Source organism: Sylvia atricapilla, chromosome 3, assembly GCF_009819655.1.
Source record: "Sylvia atricapilla isolate bSylAtr1 chromosome 3, bSylAtr1.pri, whole genome shotgun sequence".
NCBI lineage: Eukaryota > Metazoa > Chordata > Aves > Passeriformes > Sylviidae > Sylvia > Sylvia atricapilla.
The window spans coordinates 74,122,449-74,142,217 of NC_089142.1; positions in this window are offsets into that span (position 1 = coordinate 74,122,449).

A 19,769-nucleotide genomic window follows, 5' to 3' on the forward strand; every position below is an offset into this window, starting at 1 on the left:
CAGCCTCCTGTCCTGGAAACCATCTCTCTCCCTCTCTAATCTCCTGATCTTCCTCAACATGAGAAGATGTTAAAAGAATTTTTAAGTAGTAAACCATGGTGTTTCATCACTGCCAATTCTGTCCCCGGTGTGGTGACTGCTGTGTGACAAGCTATATAATATGCCCAAGCCTTATCCTGCACTGCTTGCCATTTTCTACAGACTCCTTTTGAGGTGGTGAAAAATACCCAGACCACTACCTCTGCAGTGTTTTAGATTCATTTTGTCCTGTCATAAATGGCACTTGGAGGTGCAGAATAAAGGACATTCATCACTTTCTGTATGGGCACTATGATGGTTTGATCTTGTTCAGGTTCAATTGCTTACATGCATGATGTGGTGAGTTCTTCAATAACTCTATCTCCTTACATGCTCAAACAAACAAAGAAAAGAAAAGAAAAAAAAATTAGACATGTTATTATTCATGGTCTGCCTGTATTCTTCAGCAAGACATTCTTTAGCATGGATCTCAACCCTTTTCTAGACTTTCTCTTTACCTTTCAAAACTGTAAATCTGTTATACTCTACTAAATTAGCACACAATCAGCTGGATAAATAGCACTAGCCTTCTTAATTCCTACCTTTCAGAGTTACTTTCAGATAGTGGAGAACATGTGAATTTGCTTGAAACACGACCTATGATTTTAAACTGAAAAGGAATTCAAAACAAACACCTTGTCATCTGACTGATCAAATTGATTCCTTTCTTGGAAAGGAATGTGTATGAGTGCGTTTCAAAGCAGGTAATGCAGTGTTTTAAGGAGAGAGGAAGGATATACTATGTTCACTGATGGGGCTATCACCTGCCACTTTATAGCTGGTCTCAGGTAACCTCTGTAAGACCCTTCTGCCAAAACACTTTTATCTTGACAGTAAACAGGCTTCACTTCCGTGTCCAGCAGAGCTGGGGTTAGATCTGATGCTTGTCATCATTAAAGTGATCTAGAACAAAACTTGAAAGTCCTGTGGGGCATTTCTATACCTGTATTTTGTAACATGATTTCCATATACATCAGCCCATAAAACTAGCTCCATAAAAACATGCTTTCAAGGAGATTTGTATTCTTAGGCACTCAACTAGGGGAACACAATTTTATGAAGGATACAGTATAAATCTCTTTGCCAGAAAAGGGCTTGAGCTGATTAGTTTTGGTCCAAATTGCACAGTCTAAAGTTCAGCTTGGCACTTGGTTTTGGTCCAAACCCAAATCCCTCCAAATTTCCCCATCACTCACTTCCCCCTTTGTTTTAGTGTGGGTGGTTCAGACTCCCATGGACTGGTCCCTCCTCTGAGTATTTACCACATGTTCACAAACAACTAAGTGATACTTCTTCCTCCATCTGAAATTTGCAAATAATGCAAATTTGCAAATAAATCTCCCCTCATATGTACCTTTTCCACCGTGGTCTTCACAGATGTTCTTCAGCTCTGGCAGACTTATGGTCCACAATATTTTTTTCCCACCATAGGTCGTTGAAGTGATGTTTCATTACCATCTCAAACTGGATGTAGAGGGGTCTCAGTCAGACAATCATTGAAAACAGTGGCAGAGTTCAAATTCCAAATTCTATAACTGTATAATTCAAACTATTATCGTGCTTTCTACGCTAAGAACTTTTGTTACTCTTCACTGCCCAGAGGTGCTCATATTTCATTTACTTGGCGTGATAACAAAGTCAGGCTGTGTTATCTGGAATAAAATGATGCCAATCCATGGCTGAGCAACAGGGAAGGCAAAGCTGCCTTCTGATGCTCTGAGTGAGCGACAAGATAGGGTAAAGAAACTCTCTTTAGCTTATCTTTCTCTGTAGAGGCATGGCTACCCTGAAAATCCCTGACGGCTGATTTGAGAGAGCAGACTGAGTTGTCATGATGAAGGAATAAGGTGCCACGTTCTCCTAAGCAGCTTCAGAAATGCCCCACTGTTGGATTCACAGCTTGGGCACTTTGCCTCACACTCAGCAGCTGCTGTAGGTGGACATCCCACACTGCACACAGGGATAAGCCTGGCAAAATAGGAATCACCATAATGGCAGTACAGCATGGTGCTACGGCTGAGCCCAGTTCAGTGGAGTGTGTGCATCTAGAGGACACCTCTGCACCGCATCGATTTTCTTTCTTCTCTTTCACAGACGCTCTTAAATATCCCACTTAACTCCTGACACCGTCTCTACCATTCGTTTGCAGAATGATCTCCCCTCATAAATACTTAGAAGACTTGTCTACATAGATCTTCCCAATCGTTTTCCAGTGATTTCCTACTCCCAGCAAGGCTTTTAGAGCTGGGAGTCAGACTTTCCCCTCCGGCATCAACAAGGGCAGAGTCCAGCAAAAAGCCACTCAGTCAGCAGTTTGCAGAGTATCGGCAAGGCAATTAACCTAATGCTAGAAACGATAACATGCCCAACCCTTGCCTGTTCCACCCGTATTTTGCTCCCGAAGAAGTGCCATAGCATTTATTGCTAAGTAGTTTACTGAACCTTCACTTAATCCTTATCCCTAGCTGAGGCTTCACAGTATGCAGTTTCTTTCTGTCATCTTCTTGGATCTGCAGAAGTTAATTACACAGACAAGCACCAGTGCCGGGATAAGCAGTGTGATCCAGCCGGCACGTAGGCCTTCCTGATGGGAAGCCTGCAGTGCCATCTCATGTCATGAGTGGGGCTTCTTTTTAGTGGTCCACCAGCTAGCTCTCCTTTCCCAGTGCCCTTCAGACAGCTTTTCTTCAGGGAGGCTTTTTTCCTAAGCAAGTCCTCCAAAGTGGAAAACCAAGAAGAGCCACAGTCCAGGTCTGGGTGTTGCATGCTGAGAGGAAGGCAATCCATGGTAGTGGTAAAGGACTATTTGGCAGCAAAGTGTCTTTGATCCTGTCCGAGGAGACCAGTCTTCCTCCTGCTTCCTCCCTGCCATCTCCTGAGGAGTCATTTCCAACTGTCCTTAGCACTTGGCAGGGAGAATACAAGGTGATGAGCACACACTAGCAGACTGCCACTTCTTCCCCAGTCCCAAAAGCTGTAAAGGAGGCATGGCATTAGCAGCTTTTTTTGGAAGGGGGGAAAAAAGAAAAAGAAAAAAAAAATATTCTGGGTCACTGTAACCCCTGAAAAACTCAGCAGGACCTTCTTCAGGGTCCATCCAAATGCACGGGGATGTTTCATTTTCAGGTGCCACACGCAGGTCTGGGCCTAGTTAAGAGAGATACGTGGAGAAACCATCTAAAATAAAAGTATTGTATAACTGACAAGAATATGCAAAAAGTACCTCACAAATTTCCTTTTCAGCAATAACTATGAGCTTCTAAAGTGTCAGTTCCTGAGGGAATGAGCATCTACAGAGTATGGATGTAAAAATCATCATCCCTGGTTTTTACAAGCAAAAGTTCAGACACTTCTTTGTTTTTATTTGGCAGCATTGAAGAGATGAGGTCACTGAGTAGACAAAAGTAACTATTAAGCCACTAGAGAAGCTGCAGGTTCGATGGTGATTCCCACTGCTGTGAGGAATCCATATTTAATTTCTGTAGACAGTGCCCTTGTACCACGTGCATCCAGCAAATTCTAGTGCTCCCCCAGCACTCCTAACCAGAGTCATCGAATCCCAGAATTAGAGAATCACAGAATGCCAGGTTGGAAGGGACTTCAAGGATCCTCTGTTCCAACCTTTGTAGGCAAAAGCACGGTCTAGACAAGACAGCCCAGCATCTTGATCAGCTGAATCTTAAAGTTTTCCAGTCTTGGGGAAACCACCACTTCCTAGGGGAGATTTTTCCAATGCCCAATTTTTGTCACTGTGCAAAATTTTTGTCTTGTACTTCAATCAAAGTGTTTCCAGGAGGAACTTTTACCTATCACCCCTTGTCTTTTTTAAGGGACTCCTTGTAAAAACAGTCTCTATCTTCCTTTTAGCCACCCTTCAAACAGTAGAACATGGTGATTAGGTCTCCTCTAAGCCTTCTTTTCTCCAGACTGAACAAACCTAGTGATCACAATCACTCTCAGCTTTTGCTCACATGGCAAGCTTCCCAGTCTTTTGGTCATTTTTGTGTCCCTTCTCTGGACCCTCTCTTACCTGTCCACCCCTTTAGTGTTAATTCTCAGCTCTGGAAAGGTTTTTCCTATACCTAACCTGGACATTTTTCTACAGTTGTAGGAAGAGCTTTGCAGAAGAGTGTAAGGATCCTAAGCACAGAAGCCCCTACAGGGAAGACAGCATTTGTATCTCATCATTTCAAGCAGAGACGTGAATATAACCTTTTTTTTTTCAGATGCCTGATTAGGACCACCACCTCCAAAAAAAAAAAAAAAAAAAAAGAAAAGGATTTTTACTCCATTTAAAAAATCTTTCTCTTCCCCTAGTGTCCCTAAAATGGCCATTATCATTTAACATTTTTTAGTATCTAGATTTAGTCACACTGAATCTGGCTGGTTTTCTGTCCAAGAAGTTAGAATTCTTTTTCTGGATCTTGGATTGCATTTGTAGGATTGGGTGGTTTGGTTTTTTTGTTTTTGTTTTTGGTTTGTTTGTGGTTTGTTTTTTTTTTTTGGTTTTTTTTTTGGTTTTTTTTTTTTTTTGCCTAGACTAATTTAAAATATGCTTTATAAAATATTCGATGCTTCCAATCCCTTCTGAGAATACAGATATTTTTATCCTTTATTTTTGATAAAAAGAGAAAGGAGACCAACTAGGGTTTAAAAACAGCATCCCCTCCCTTTGTTCATTCCTTTAATTTTTCCTATTTCTAGCATGTGGCTTTCGCCTCTAACAAGGTATTATTCTTAATATATTCAGCAGAAAGAAAACAGAGTCTGAAAATGACCAGAGCAGCTGCCTGAACCCTCTTACATGCTAAAACTCATTAATGGTTCAGCCTTGCTGTGGACTGAACAAAGACAGCCATGCTTGCAAACAGACATACTTTCCAACTGCATCTGTTTGCCTAGAAGAAAAAAATATGAATTATTCTCTGTAATCATACTCCTGTATTATGGCTCCTGTCAGTTTGCATTATAAGTGAGTATCAAACCAATCTCAGTCCCACAAATTTTAAAGGAGAGCAAAACTCAATGAAGTGTATATTCAACACAAGCTGAATGGAAGCAAAATTACCATCCATCTAGCAAGGAGAAAACCACGTGTGATCTAGGGTAAAGGATTGTATTCTACTTGATCTGGAGATTAACAATATATCATATCTAATACAAAACCAGAGCAACACCATCCCCAATACAGAGAGGGAAACTACAGCTTTTAGAGGAAATCTGAAAGAATAAAAGAGTTACTAAAAAATCATACGGATATGAGTCCTTGCTAGTGTTTCTACACTTGTCAGTCTACTATTTTTCACAATTTTTAATGTTTCTTTGCTTGCATCTTACTCTGTACCCTATATATCAAGGCTCCTTAAAATATCCTGTGGAAAATCTTGGCACAAAAGACAATCTCGAGACAATGCCACTTTCAGCTCTCTGCCCACCACTTGTGCTGTGTGTTCCACCCCAGCAACAGATGCTTCCTCACCACCAGGGTTCCCTCCCTTGCTGGGTGTGTGGTGTATAATCACGGTGTATTATCATGGTATTACGTGCACAGTGATGAGTGCACACGACAGGCACAACCCAGCTCAGCCACTGAGGGATGGAGAAATGGATGTGGCTGAAAGATTTTCTGTCAAGGTTAGTCTTTAGGTGGACTTGCTCTGCAGGTGGTCATGCAAACAGTTGTGCTGCATGTCTGCAGGGAATGGATGTATAGCTCAGCTCTGTGATACAGGGAAACCATTTTCAATTATCTTGTCAAACCTCACACATTAGGTGGAAGCACAGAGCACACAGTCTATTCAAAGGTCTCTAACACAAATTTACAGATTCTTAAGTGATATAGTCATAAACAAGTTTCAGACAAAAAAAAAAAAAAAAAAAAAAAAGGAAAAAAAAATGCAACCTCATGCTGTTTCCTACTCTAGTTTCCTCATGACTCGGAGCTAGTGCTTAGGCCTAGGTCAGATTTTTCTGAGAGTCCATTCTGTTCCCTGCCCTGCTGCATGTGGTTTCCTTTATTCTTCTATATTTACACTTAGTCATCTGTAGTTTTCCTTTTTTTCTATAAAAACTGGCTAGAGAGAAGTGTTTTCTATTATTGTCTCCCTTTGATAACTCCACAAGACTCACCAGGCATTTCTGGTGATGCTGATGTGAATTCAGAAATAAAAATATTGTGAAGTACGTTGTGAAAATACTGCAGAATATCCCCCAAATGGCAACCAACATTTTATTCCAGTCAAAATTATTTTCCCTTCTATTTTTCTGTGTGGCCACTGAACCAATCCCTTCTTTAGCTTTGGCCATTTCCTCCCACCAACTGCTTACTCTCTCCATGTCTGGATATTAGACCACATTTCCTTGTTTCCTGCCACTCTCATTTCAACAGTTTATTATTAAAATAAGACTCTTTGAAGATAGCCAAAAGCCAAGATCATTGCTGACCTTTTGGGATAGCAGCTGTGGAGACAGAGAAAATGAGAGATCTGAATACTTTGCCTGTTCTCCCACAGGACCCTCCTGCTGAGGGTGGAAGAACAGCAGGTACCAATTGCTGCCACAGCAGTGCGCTATGGACAGTTCTGCACCAACCAGGACTCCATGAACCCCAGCCATGAGATGATCCATCAACTGCAGAGACAGGGAATGGTCACCAGGGCTCACTCACCCTTCAATGGTATGTATGATCTGTGCAGAAGTCCGTGGGAGAGTGGACTGCCCCAGGGGTGGAAACACAGCCCCACCAGCTGCCATGGACTGATCCAGGCTGCACTGGAAAAGGCTGAGGCTTCAGAACACTTGCAGTACACTGATGACATCATTGTGTGGGCAACAGAGCTGAGGAAGATTTTGAGAAAGAGAAGATAATCCAAATCCTTCTGAAGACTAGTTTTAACATAAAGCAAAGTAAGGTCAAGGGACCTGCCCAGAAAATTCAGTTTTTAGGAGTAAATGGCAAGATGGATGTCATCAGATTCCAAAGGAAGTGATTAACAAAACAGCAGCCATGTCCCCACCATCCAGTAAAAAGGAAACACAAGCTTTCATTGGTGCTGTGGCTTTTTGGAGGCAATGTAATCCAGATTACAGTCAAATTGTAAACTCTCTCTATCAAATGACCCATAAGGAGAACAATTTTAAGTGGAGGCCTGAACAACAAGAAGCTTTTGAACAAACTAAACAGCAGACTGTTTCATGCAATAGCCGGTGGGCCAGTAAGGACAGGACAAGATGTGAGAAATGTGCTCTGCTCTGTGGCCAGGGAGAATGGTCTTTCATGAGTATCTGGTAAAAGGTTCCTGGAGAGACTCAAGTATGACCTCCGGGGTTCTGGATTCAGGGATACAGAGGATCTGTGGCCAGCTACACCCCAACTGAGAAAGAGACTCATGAAGGGGTTTGAGCTGCCAGGTCATTGGCACCAAAGCGCTGCTGCTTCTGGCACCCTGACTACCAGTGCTGGGCTGGATGTTCAAAGGGGAAGTCCCTTCCTCACATCATGCCACTGAGGCCACGTGGAGTTAGTGGGCCATGCTGACCACACAGCAGGCTCAAATAGGAAAACCCAGTTGCCCAGGTATCCTGGAATTCATCATGAAGGCAAAAATTTTGGACTATCATCATCGTCAGATGAGGGGAAGATGACATATACTGAGGAGGCTCCACCACGTAATCAGCTACCAGAAAATGAAAAGCAATATGCTCTCTTTGCTGGTGGTTCCAGTCAGAATAGCATGGCATGTTCAAGTATTGTTGGGCTCTTCTGTGTGGTGGGTACTCATGTGAGAATCATTCACTTTTCTTGTACACCCTTTTATTAATATCATTGCTGTGACTGTTCATTTCTTATTTCATTGCTGTTTCCAGTAAATTGCTCTCTTCTCAGCCTGTGATCTTTACCTTTTGTGCCTCCAATTCTTCTCTCCAGCCTGCTGCAGTGAGTGAGTGGTATATGGTTTGTGGTGCTTTGGTGGGAACACTAAACCGGGGAATACCATTCCTAGACCATGACAGCAAGTTAGGGGAAGTCTAGAGGAGCACATGCAAAACTTTCGGATCAGCCCTAAGATGCTCTGATATTGTCTGACAAGAACATCATCTTTTGTTTCTTGAAAAAGGTGGGGCAAAGGCACACCAGACCTAAGCTCTTTAACTGGTGTTTCCCACTTCCATGGTTCTTTGCCAGGTTTTCTTTTGCCATCAAACAATCAAGTCTCAGTGGACAACAAAAATGTTTTTGGTTTTCTGAAGAGTTTAAGTCTTCTGTGAACTCCAAATAGCTCAGCAAAATGTAAGTTCCTGCAGGATCATCCACCTTCATAATGCTGGTGGAAGCTTTCTTTCAAGCTTCAATAATACCATTGCAATAACTAAGCTGACTTAAGATGTGCATATGCTGTGCTATAAATGGAGAGCTGGCACCCACACTCTGGTTATGTTAAATTGATGTTTGATTTACTATTAATAGGCCTTTGAAAATAAATTAAATTATGAATCCTTTATATTAGTCTCAGAGTTGCACATTTCTCATACAACATGCTGCAACATTTGTAGAGTGCTCAGAAAAGGCAGACACAGGACTATATTTGTATCCCTTTGTCTGCTCCGGCCAGCACAGTATGAGAGTTCATTAACTTGATTGAAAGCAGAAGTGCCTTCTGTCCCCAGCCCATTAAAGAGATACAGATTTGAACTGGCAGAGAACCTGTTCTGTACCTGCTCAAAGAGCCCTCTAAATCACATCCTCGTCAATGGCTCAAAGCAGTGGAATTAGACTGCAGCTTCTGTGAAAGCAGTTTGTTTTTCAGAAGTTGCAAAACTCATACTCCAGCCTCTTGAATTTCTTTTGCAACAGGAGGTACTTGGACAGCTTGTGCTGCAATACTATCCTGAAGCACCTGCCAAGGGGTCTCACCCCCTGCAAAGGGCAGGATTGGAGCCAACAGCTAAGTCTGCTGAAGCCTGACATGAATTGTGCTTAATCAATCCCTCAGAAAATCCCTGAGCTGCCCCTTAGACCTTACTAGGCAGCTTCTGTAAAACATGGAAAAAGTAATTTGAATGGAAGCAATGGTCAGGTTAGATAAGCACAGCAAGATCTTGCTGCTTCTTGGCTTCCTATGCTCCCCTTCACATGATATGGCATGTAAGAGGGAGTAGATGGGAATCAGCAGGGCTTGGCTAAAATGTATTTCCCAAGCTTGCTGCACTTCTTGGGCATATCAGGCATGCTTTTCTGTGTCTGCCTGTCCAGCCCACTAGTCTATGCTGGATCAGCTGCTAGGGTGACTGGGCTTTGCAGGGCAGCACCCCCCATCCCTCTGTGTGCTGCAGTGGAAGCAAAGCACCCACTGTCTGGAAGCTGGGGAAGCCTGGCCAGGAGGAAGGAGAAATTGAAGCACCACAGAGTTGCTGTGTCTCTCCAAAGATGCAAATGGCCTCCTTGAAGCAGAGAAAAGAAGGCAGGGACTTCCAGTTACCACACTCTGCAGGGATTTGCCAGCTAAATGAGCAGGGAATGGATGGTGCCTGCTCTCCACAGGAACTGGGGACCCGCTGGCAAAGGCAAGAGGAGAGACAGCTCTATTTTTCCATGGCTAGCCAAGGGAGTACAACTTTACTATGACTCTTTTACTTTATCATAGGCCACCTACAAAAAGGTGCTGCATTTTGCATATATTTATGTGTGTACAGCAGAGCACAATCCACCTTTTGGGAAAATCATCACAGGACATAAACAGCCCTCTATGTCACGGTGGCTACAACTGCAGTAGCAGTCTGAAATGGTCCAGGGCATGGACCCCATCACTGGCACCAGAGCATCTGCACTGCTTCACTGCTGATGTGTTTATTGGTACAGCTTTGACCTGTGCCAACAGTTCCAGGCAATGCCAGGGCATGCTTTGATGCTGAGGAATTTTCACCATTGATTCCTTTTTGGGGGAAGATGGCTTCCTCATACAATTGTAAGGTGTGCCACTTCCTGTGAGGACCGCAGGAGCCCTGGCCTGCTTTATTTGCTGGTAGAGATACAACCATTGAGGCCAGAACCAATGTGTTTATGTGTAAAATTTTAGAATTATTATTGCAACTATTTTTAATAGCAAACCATAGGAAAGCTACTTAGATTAGCAAGTAGAATACACTAAAATGCATGCTGGGACACTTATTAAAATTGTGAAAGAGTAAGTTGGATGTCCTGGGTGGTGCACAATAGGTATGTATTAGTTTTTATGTAAAAATACCTGCCAAATGCTAAATTGAGTAGCTTATAAAACCAATGATTCTCTGCATTTAGGCATATTATTTTCTTGCCTGTCGGGCTCTGGAAGGTTGTCTGCTTCTGATCTGCTGTAAGCAACATTTAACAGCACAGCTATCAGCATGATCAAAGCTACTTCAGCTGTAAGTTCATTTTTTGCCCATGTACCAAATGTTATTTGCTGCGGTGCACACGGGATGTGTAGGATCTTTTGCTCCAAAGGGATAAGTCCTCGGTGAGACACATGGCACTGGACAAGTAACTGTGCCTGTTGTTTACAATATCTGCTCTCAGGAGTGGCTCTATCGTCAGCGGAAATGCTGCTGGGGCAGTCTGATTTCCTTAAAATGTCAAAGTTATCATTACTCTCACTTCATCAAAGATCTCATTGAGACAAACTGTGGTGACATTCACCCCTTCCTGGTGATTCTGCTTGTCATGAGGTCTAATTCCTCTGCCTCCCAAACCACACACCCCTTTTGCATGGCAGGACATGAGTCTGCCTCAGTTTCACATGACACATGCGACATGCCTGTGTTCTGAAAGCCTCAGGGACACGATGAGAGGGAGGCTGTATCCTCAGATAGCATTTCTCTTTCCAATTCAGATTGCTACCTGCAAGGAGCTCCCTGTGAACACCTACAGAGTTTTAATCCCTCTTTAATGCCCTGTCTTGTGGTGTTTATTAATGTTTATTAAGCCCGACTCACAACACAGCCAAGGAGAAGGTTCAGCAAGTCAAGATAAGTGCTCATCAGGTCACTGTGACTCCACCAGGCACCCTGTCCTCCCAACAGCCTCAGTGCACACTTCCCAGTGCCTGAAGCTTTCAGAGGAGTTTTCAAGAAAAAAAGACCCCCTTCTCTTCATCAGTGAAGAGAGTCCAGTGAGACAGGTCTCCCTAGGTTAGAGCCACTCTTAGGGAGTTTTTCCAACTTTTCCTTCCCTCCACCCCATTTTCATAGTAAATGTTTGAGTTCCTCAGCAGGCTTTAAATAGAAATCATCAGGAAGGGCAGGCAAGGTTGATCAGCTTTGCACACAGCAGGAGGTGCTAGTGCAGTCGTCAAGAATTAACACATCAGTTTCAAACCAGAGACAGAGAGACAGCAAAGATGATATACCACACACACAAATTGCATCTCAGCATCGCTGAAAAGCCTCCAAGAAGCAGGGTTCCATTACAGGTGGCATAATGATGCTGCCTTCAAATCAACCATTCCAGATTTATACCCATGCTACTCTTTGCATCTCTTCTTCCAAAGGAAGAATTGCAGCCTGGGATTAGCAATTCCCATTTAATACAGAAAAAAAAAAAAAAAAGGTTATATTAATAGATCACAATCACCTGCAAATCATTAGGAAAATAAGAGCATTTATCAACTTGAATAAACTCATGAAATAAATTCAATATATTATTTATTCTCTATGAATAAACAACTAGGGTACTGGCTGGGGACATTCTACAGTAACAAAAGATAATTATCTCATTTTACTGACACCATTAAAACCCAGGGAGCCTTTTCATTGACTAGCTCATTTTCATTTGTTCCAAACAGCCAAATAGCAACAGAAAACCATGTAGCACAGCAGTGACACAACAGAGTAATTCTGAAGGCAGGTTTTACAGATGTAAAAGCCAATAAAGGTTTTTGGGTCTTATTTTCCTCTGACCAGTGTACAAGCTTGCCTCTATCAGCCATCTCCAAAGCAAAAGCAAGATCTTGGGGTGGGTGGTGGAAGTCATAATTGTAAGTTTAACAAACCTCTGTGTGTAAATCCAATGTGTTATTTATAAAGGTCTCCCATGTAAATATTGATGAGCCAACTGTTCAGCTAGGTTACTCAGCATACATGGGCTGTATTTGTGAACCAGAAACCTAAAAAGCCTAGCCAACAATGAAACTAGCTGGGTAAGAAAAAACACCCTTTGTGGTCTGGAGGCCTGTAGTTGCAACTCCCCAACAGAAGCAATATCAGAGTCAAGACTGATCTCAACAATCAATTTTTTGTTTCCTACAACTCTATGTCACATATTTATCAAGATCATTTTCATTTTAAAAATAAAAACATATATGAGTGCTCAAATTGGTTACTTTCCTCTAGAAATCTTGATGTCTCCCTACAGCCATTCAGTTTTTGAATCTGAAAGCCATTGGTGCTTATATTCTTCTCCAAAGCCCAACTGCAAGTGGACTAGAGCCCACAGGTTTGTACCTTTGCATGCCACCCACAAAAATCATACGGAAGTCAAAGCCAAAAGAATGAAAGAACCAAAGCCAAAAGAGAAAGAAAAAAAAAAGAGGTAGTTTGTGGCCTAAGGAAGAGCTAAAATTTTCTTTCCATTCTGTAAAACTGCAGCATAATATTAGGAAAACTAATTCACAGCCTGCAAGTGTTACATCTCCTCCACATGTGTCTGAGAGGCCATTATGATTTGCATTTTTATCTCTGCAATAGAGAAATTAAAAATAGTAAGAAGTTGAAACTGCATCAGGTCATTGGCAATTTTTTTGACCATAGGTATGTGAACAGTCCAAAAGGAACAAACAGAAATTCTTAACTTAAAGTCAGACCATATCTGGGGCTCCAAGTTGGTAGTGACTGAAAAGGAAGACTCTTCAAGCTTCAACATGGCTGGTGGCATGATACTATTTGCAATCCTATCAGCTTAAAAGTGGAGGTGATGGAGTTCTATTATCAGCTCCAGATGAGTAGAGGAAAAATTGAGATCGAGTACCAGAAAATTCAGGAAGTTTTTTGTTTAAAACCTAACTACAGTCATGGGAGTGTGGAGATGGAGAAAATGGAGCTGTAAAATTTTGCCAATTCTCCTAAACCATTGCATTCTGCAAAAAAACTTCCATTTTCATGAAGTTTCAAAATTCAACTTTAAGTTCAATTGAAATGTGCCTTTTGTTCAAAGTGTCTTACCTGGCTCCTAGCCAGACCATCTCTTCTATTGCATGGAAGACAGAGAGCCCAGCATCCAGTGAAACCTTCATCCCACGTTCCTTTCTGAAGCAGAATCATTTTCATTTCCTTCTTTTGTCCTTTTTTCTTAATTCTTCCCACCCACCCCACTCCCCCCCAGCAGAAATAGTACACTAGGACTAATACCAAATAAATTGTTAATGATATGTCTCCTGCCTTCTTTTTTTGTGGAAATGCAGAAATAAGACAATTCCTCATCTCTCTGACAGTGACACTAACTTCACATGGTTTTCTCACCAGTGTGAAGCAGCAAGGTGAAGTGCTTTGATGAATAAAAGGGCATTTTGCCCTAGTTTTACAGGGGGTTGATGTTAAGACCTAACAAGAACTACTTGAATATTTCAGACACTTTTTCCTTTCTGCTTTCTTTCTTCCCTCACCATCTAGCCTATGCCTTGTGATCACAGTAATAAAATTATACTTCTCTTCTTCTTCTTCCACTCTGGAGGGCTTTTCTGCGAATAACAATGTCTTGTGATAATTATTTTGTTAACCATATGTCAGAGTTAACATTAACAGTATATACACAGTATTTTACTAGTATTGGTGCATCATTGTTTAATATTCAGTGACCCTCTGCATAACAGAGGCTGTTAAATGCAGATCTGGCATTGACCTTGACTTTTTCTAAACAATCTTTCTCCTTCCACTAAACTGTTTTGAGAATTTTGGTTATCATACACCAGCTTGTTGCTTTTATTCCTTTTATAGGCACATAAAAGAACAATTTTTCCCTCTCTATAGCCCTAGTGCTCAGGCCTCGGGTCTCCCTTGACACCTGCAGTGCTGTTGCAATTTCCCTACGAGGCAGCTGCTTCCTGTTACCTTCACCTGGGAAACTGAAGAGCTGCTCCACAAGACTGGATATTTAGTAGGATGCAGAGAACTTTTACCTTTTAGTGGTGCAGTAGTTTACTGGACAGTTGTCCATTGCCTTTTTTCAGTAGGCTTCTTTAGCAAAACTGTGCTACAGCTTTTGTGGTAACTTTTGTCTAGAGATTCAGGAAATTAATTTCATTTCCTTCAGTGGAGATTTTGGCTTATCACAACAGAGTCAAATCCTTTGAGTTTTCATTGCATTAGTCCTGCTAGGGAAAGCTGAGTACTAAAACCCCAAACAAATAACAGTTTAATACATTACACAACGGGCAAGTAGCCATTGCCAAGGTCTAAAATGCAGAATGTTTGCAACTTTATTACTGAGACTTTCTTTCTCTTCTTTACCACTGAATTCTGGAGACTTCTCTATAAACAAAGGGACCTAACCAAACCAAAGGGTACCTTTCCTCTGAAACAGAAGATTAGATGTAAATGCTGAATGGTAGATCCTTAAAACATGGAGATGAGATTGTCAAAAGACTTAGTAGCTATTGTATTTTTATTTGTTCTAGGCTTAAGAGAAGGAAGGTCACTTGTCGGGGAGATTAATACAAAATTTCCTACTCATGTTATGTTTAAGTCATCTTAGTCTCCCTAATTTTAAGCATTCAATTCACTTCTGATTGAAAATTCATTTCTTCACCTGTTCTCATTGGCCAGTATTTTCTGCTGAGGAATGTAATACACCTTGGTATATTATGGCAAAGGAAGGGCAATACATATGCTACTTGAATACAGATTTTATGGGCTCAGAAATTTGGGACATAAGGTGCAACCTAAAGAATAAATCCAGTGGCTGTCAGCAATTAGTATATTCATAGTATATTGTTGCATGGTTGAGGCAGTAAAAACCCAAAGATTGTGCCTCCACTAGAAAAAACAGAAGCTTTAGAAGGAAATAATTAGTGAGCCACTGCATAGAGCCTAGGCAAATTAAGATTTTGTCATTAGATACATAAATAAGGTAAGTATTGTGTCCCAAACTAGTGGAACACACCTGACACATAATTGACCTTGGGAAACTGAAGTGAGCTAATCGACACTAAAATTACCACTGTGCTGGCAAGTGAAAACAAAGTCCTGAGCAAGACACAACGAAAATAAGATCTCAAATTCTCAGATTTGTGTGAGGATCCCCTCAGAATTGCACCTTGGTGGACACAAGCTGATTTGCCTGGAGAGCAATGATTTTTTTCCTTCCTCCCTTGGGCTGCTCCAGAGCTGTATTCCCTTCCTGGTGTGATCTCTTGAAATGGTCCAACTCCCGGATGGTTCCCTGCACTCAGAGGATGGGCATTCCTAGCCTTTATCACGCTTGGGCAGAGGGCTGTGCTAAAGAACAGATTCCTCGTAGAATCACACAAAGGGCAAAACAAAGCCAACGTATCTATTTTCTAAAATGAATAGTGGATATTGTCTTAGACAGGGTGTTAAACGGTATAGATTTAATTCTTATCTTGGCAAACAGCTTCAATTTAGATATGTAAATATCTGCCTTTGATCTGGAGAAATAAAGCAGGGGTGCTGGTTCTCTTGATGGGGTGATGTCATGCTTCAGATTACGTCCTTATTTCCTGTTGGTGCTTTCCCAGACCAGGCACACAACTGAGTCTGACTATTGTTAAGCTCCATGTGACTGGTGACCAAGCCAGTCAGAGACCAGGCGGAATTTCTATTTTTATTTTGCCTTCTTAAATAGAGACTGACACACTAACATAAATAAGCACAAATGCTTCCAGAAAGCTGCGTTTTCAGGGCTCTTTCCCCTGATACAAAGAGCGGCAAGTTATTATCCTGTCAATGAGCAAACAAGAACACCCACAGCCATTTGTTCAGAGCAGCTCCCTGCCACAACCAGGCAGCAGCACATGCTCAAAACGACAGCCGGGCCGGAGGATGCACGCACAGAGCCCAGAGCACCAGCTCCGGCTTCCAGGTGGCTCTGGCAGCCCAGCAGGACACCATGGGCACACACCCCAGCTGCCCCCTCTCCTCCACCCCTCCTCATCCCTCCTCTCCCCACAAGTAGCCACAGCTGGTTCTGAACCCGGCGTCAGGAAATATTCCTCTGTTTACACCCGCAGAACCAGGCGGATCTGAAGCGTGCTCACCTTGGAAACTATCAGGGAGCACAAAGCCGAGTTACGGGTCAAAGAAGAAAGGCTCCCAACCCAGGGGTGAAAATGATTTTGTCTTCAAATCCACAGCACAGAGATGAAAAAAAAAAAAATTAGAAAAAAAGCCCCTGTGTTAGTATTCAGCCTCCCCTCCTAAAGATAGGTCAGGACAGTGTGCATCTCCCTCCTGAGGCTTTGCTAATTTGAGCAGTTTTGCTAGCTGGAAGATTCAGAGGAAGGGAGAGTTAGCAAATGCTGCATCTCCACTGTGCCAGAAATTTTCCTAGAAGCAGAAGACTTTGTACTATATCTTCAGCTTGATAACATATTTTTAAAAAAATATTATGTGGCAAACACAATCAAATCCATGCACAGTGCCAGTAGATGCAGAGAAACTGTTTTGTAGATGCAAACATGTTCATCAGCGTGCTGTAGTGCCAAAAAGCTTCAAGTCGTGTGAGAAGGGAGGAAAATCAACTCCAGAAAAACAAAACTGTTACATATTGTCAGCAGTCAGTGCTAGTCCAGTCTGTCCTGATGCAATTTTTCTTCTTCATGAGAGGGCAGGGTAACAGAAAATTCGTATCTGGAAAATAAAGATTAGAAAGGGAGCAACTGGCTTGTGCCTGACAGGAATTTCTCCAGCAGCACGGAGAGACTCATTAGAATTTTTCCCATGACACACCACAAAAGATGGCTGGAGAAAACAAAGTGAGGTGCTGGAGCTCAGTATATTTCTTTGTCCTTGAGAAGCCTGGCCCTGCTGAATCTCACGGGCTAATGCATGCATAATTTGAGGCAGCTGATTAAGTTTATTGTGTTCCTGACTAAGTCGAGAGGAGTGAGAGAGGGAGGGGGAAAAAGAAACAGAGTTGGCTTTAATTAAAGCTCTGCAATTGTCTTTAATATTTACATAGTGCGCTATCATAATTGATCCTGATTGGAGGCTCAAGATGCACAGAAGAAAATGACACACTGGAAGTCCCCAGTTGAGGAAACAAAAAAAGGGGCAGCTCCTTCCCCTTCCCCCATCACTCTTAGCCAAATCAAAAGCCACGGAAGAGGAATTACACCGAGGCTGTTTATAAAGCTCAGAGCTCTACGTGGGGTCAGAGCAGCAGCAGAGCTCCTTCTACACACCGGTGAGCTGTGTGAGGATGGCTGCACTGGCGTTCTCTGCATGGAGGATGCACGGAGCATTCTCTGGCCTCACGTGCCTGGTCAGACCTGAGCTGTTCCCGGTGTGTGGGGCTGGACACCCAGAAGAGGCTGGGAGAACTGCTGGACCTGCTGGGGGAGTCTGGGGCTGCTTCCTAGGTTTAACTGAGGAGTTCTCCATGAGGAGGAGACCACAAACTCCACAGGAGAAGGAAGCAAGAGCAGCACAGAAGAGAGTTCTTAAGATCCTTCCACCAGTGGAACAAAGGATCCATTCCTTAAGATCCATTCCACCAATGCCAGCTGTGAGGAGTTCTTCACATAGGAGGGCCACATGTAGTTCTATTGGAAATAGAACTACAGTGTTTCTTCAATTTAAAAAGAGTGAGAAGTCTAGATCTGAATCAAAGGTGGGAACCTCCTACAGCCCGGGCTGTTCTCCGGTCTGGGTGCAAGTGCAATATTTCAGAGCCCCCTCTACAGTGTCCTGGGCTGCAGTCACAGACCTCCTGATGGTTGAATGCAGATGCTCATAATCGCTTACCTGTGCAGTATAGGTAGCTCCCAAAGAGGTGTTTGAAGTGTTTGTGTGAGATCCCTTTTGATTTGGGATTGCAGATATTTTGTTTGCAATTACATCCAAAGGCAGGCACCGTTCTGCTCTCACTGATGCTGCAACCACTTGGAATGGAAAATATGCATTGCAGTATCCCCCGTGGAAAACTCCCTTCAAATTTCTCATAACTTCCCTCACAGAAAAATAATAAATAAGAAGAGTTTATGATTTACCAGATATGTTGATTTACCAGACCGTAACTTTATACTTTTATTGTTTTGCTTTAACTTTCTAGTCACAGCAAAACAGGTAAACCAAAAAGAAGTTTCTGTCCCTCCCTTCAGAGCATAGTTATGACTCACAAAGTTCGTGCATTCACTTGGAAATATGGTGCTGCATCACTCTCACTCTACAACAGCAATAACGTAGAGAAACTGCACTGATGCTTCAGGCATCAGATAACCTATTTACTGGCAGGGAGGGCCTAAATTTGCACGGCTGTTTTCAGTAGCTCCTGACTCAGAATACAGCAGGGACCTCTGTCAGACTCAGGAACTACTTAGAGGTTTAGTACTCTGATCCAATCCATTATTTATATTCTTATTTCTTCAACATAAAAACTACAATGCTAGAAGAGCATAAATGTCAATTAGATATGCAAGACACTACAAAATGCCTAGGAAACCATTTACAGCACTCCTCTAGATGTTGTACAATAGCCATGGCAGTATCCAGAACAGTACAGTTGTTGATACCAGCAAGAATTTTCTGCCAGTTATCACAGACTGTGTGGAAACCAATGCTGGTATAAAAAGAGACATTTTCCTAAAGGTTAATACCACTGAGATTCAAGAATAAAATATTGCTTTTCTACTTCAGATATTTTGGTTCAAACAGTCAGGCTTAAGCTTCTCTGTGTGAGGTCACCCTTCCACCTCTGGTGTAACCAGAGCATAAAAATAACTCAACAGGAACATGAGCAAATTTTCAGGAGAATTGCCAAGAGAGACATGAAGAGCCTTGTGGAAAGAGCATTTCTACCCTAACCTGCACTGCTTATTCTGGAATAGAAAGCTGTAAAAGTTTGAGGTTCAGCATGGGCTGATGCTTAATTCCGGGCGTAGGCACCCACTCAATTCTGCAAAGGAAAGGAGCGTAAAATAGGTTGGAAACAGCACTGTAGGTAGCAGTCAAGTTGTAAATGGAAAGGGATATTTTCTCCTCCTTTTTATTGCAAGCAGCCTGTTTTATCCTAGCAGTTTGTGTTTGGACTACATTTCCAGACACATAAAATTTATGTGGGAATAAGGCAGCAGAAGAGGTGGTCCTTTATAAAAAAAACTCTTTTCTTTTTAAATGGCATTTCAACGAGAAGACGAACACTGGTTGAGGTAGAAAGTCTTTCTGCAGCTCACCATCTGCCATTGCAGGGGGTATTACAACACTTATTGGCTTTACTTAACTGTTAATGATAAACTACCATCAACAGCTGCCATCACTCCCACTACAGATTGTAATAAACGATAGCCCATTTGGATAATAGACCTCATTCTCCTGCTCTAGAGCCAGGGATATAAAAAATCAGAAGAATTGAGAGACAAGGAAAGATGGCTAGAACTCTCTGATTGCTTTTGCAATTCACTTTGCTTTTGAATTGTATTTGCCCAGCCTTGAAAACCATATTAAAAAGTGTATATATAAATATATGTGTGTGTGTGCATATGTAT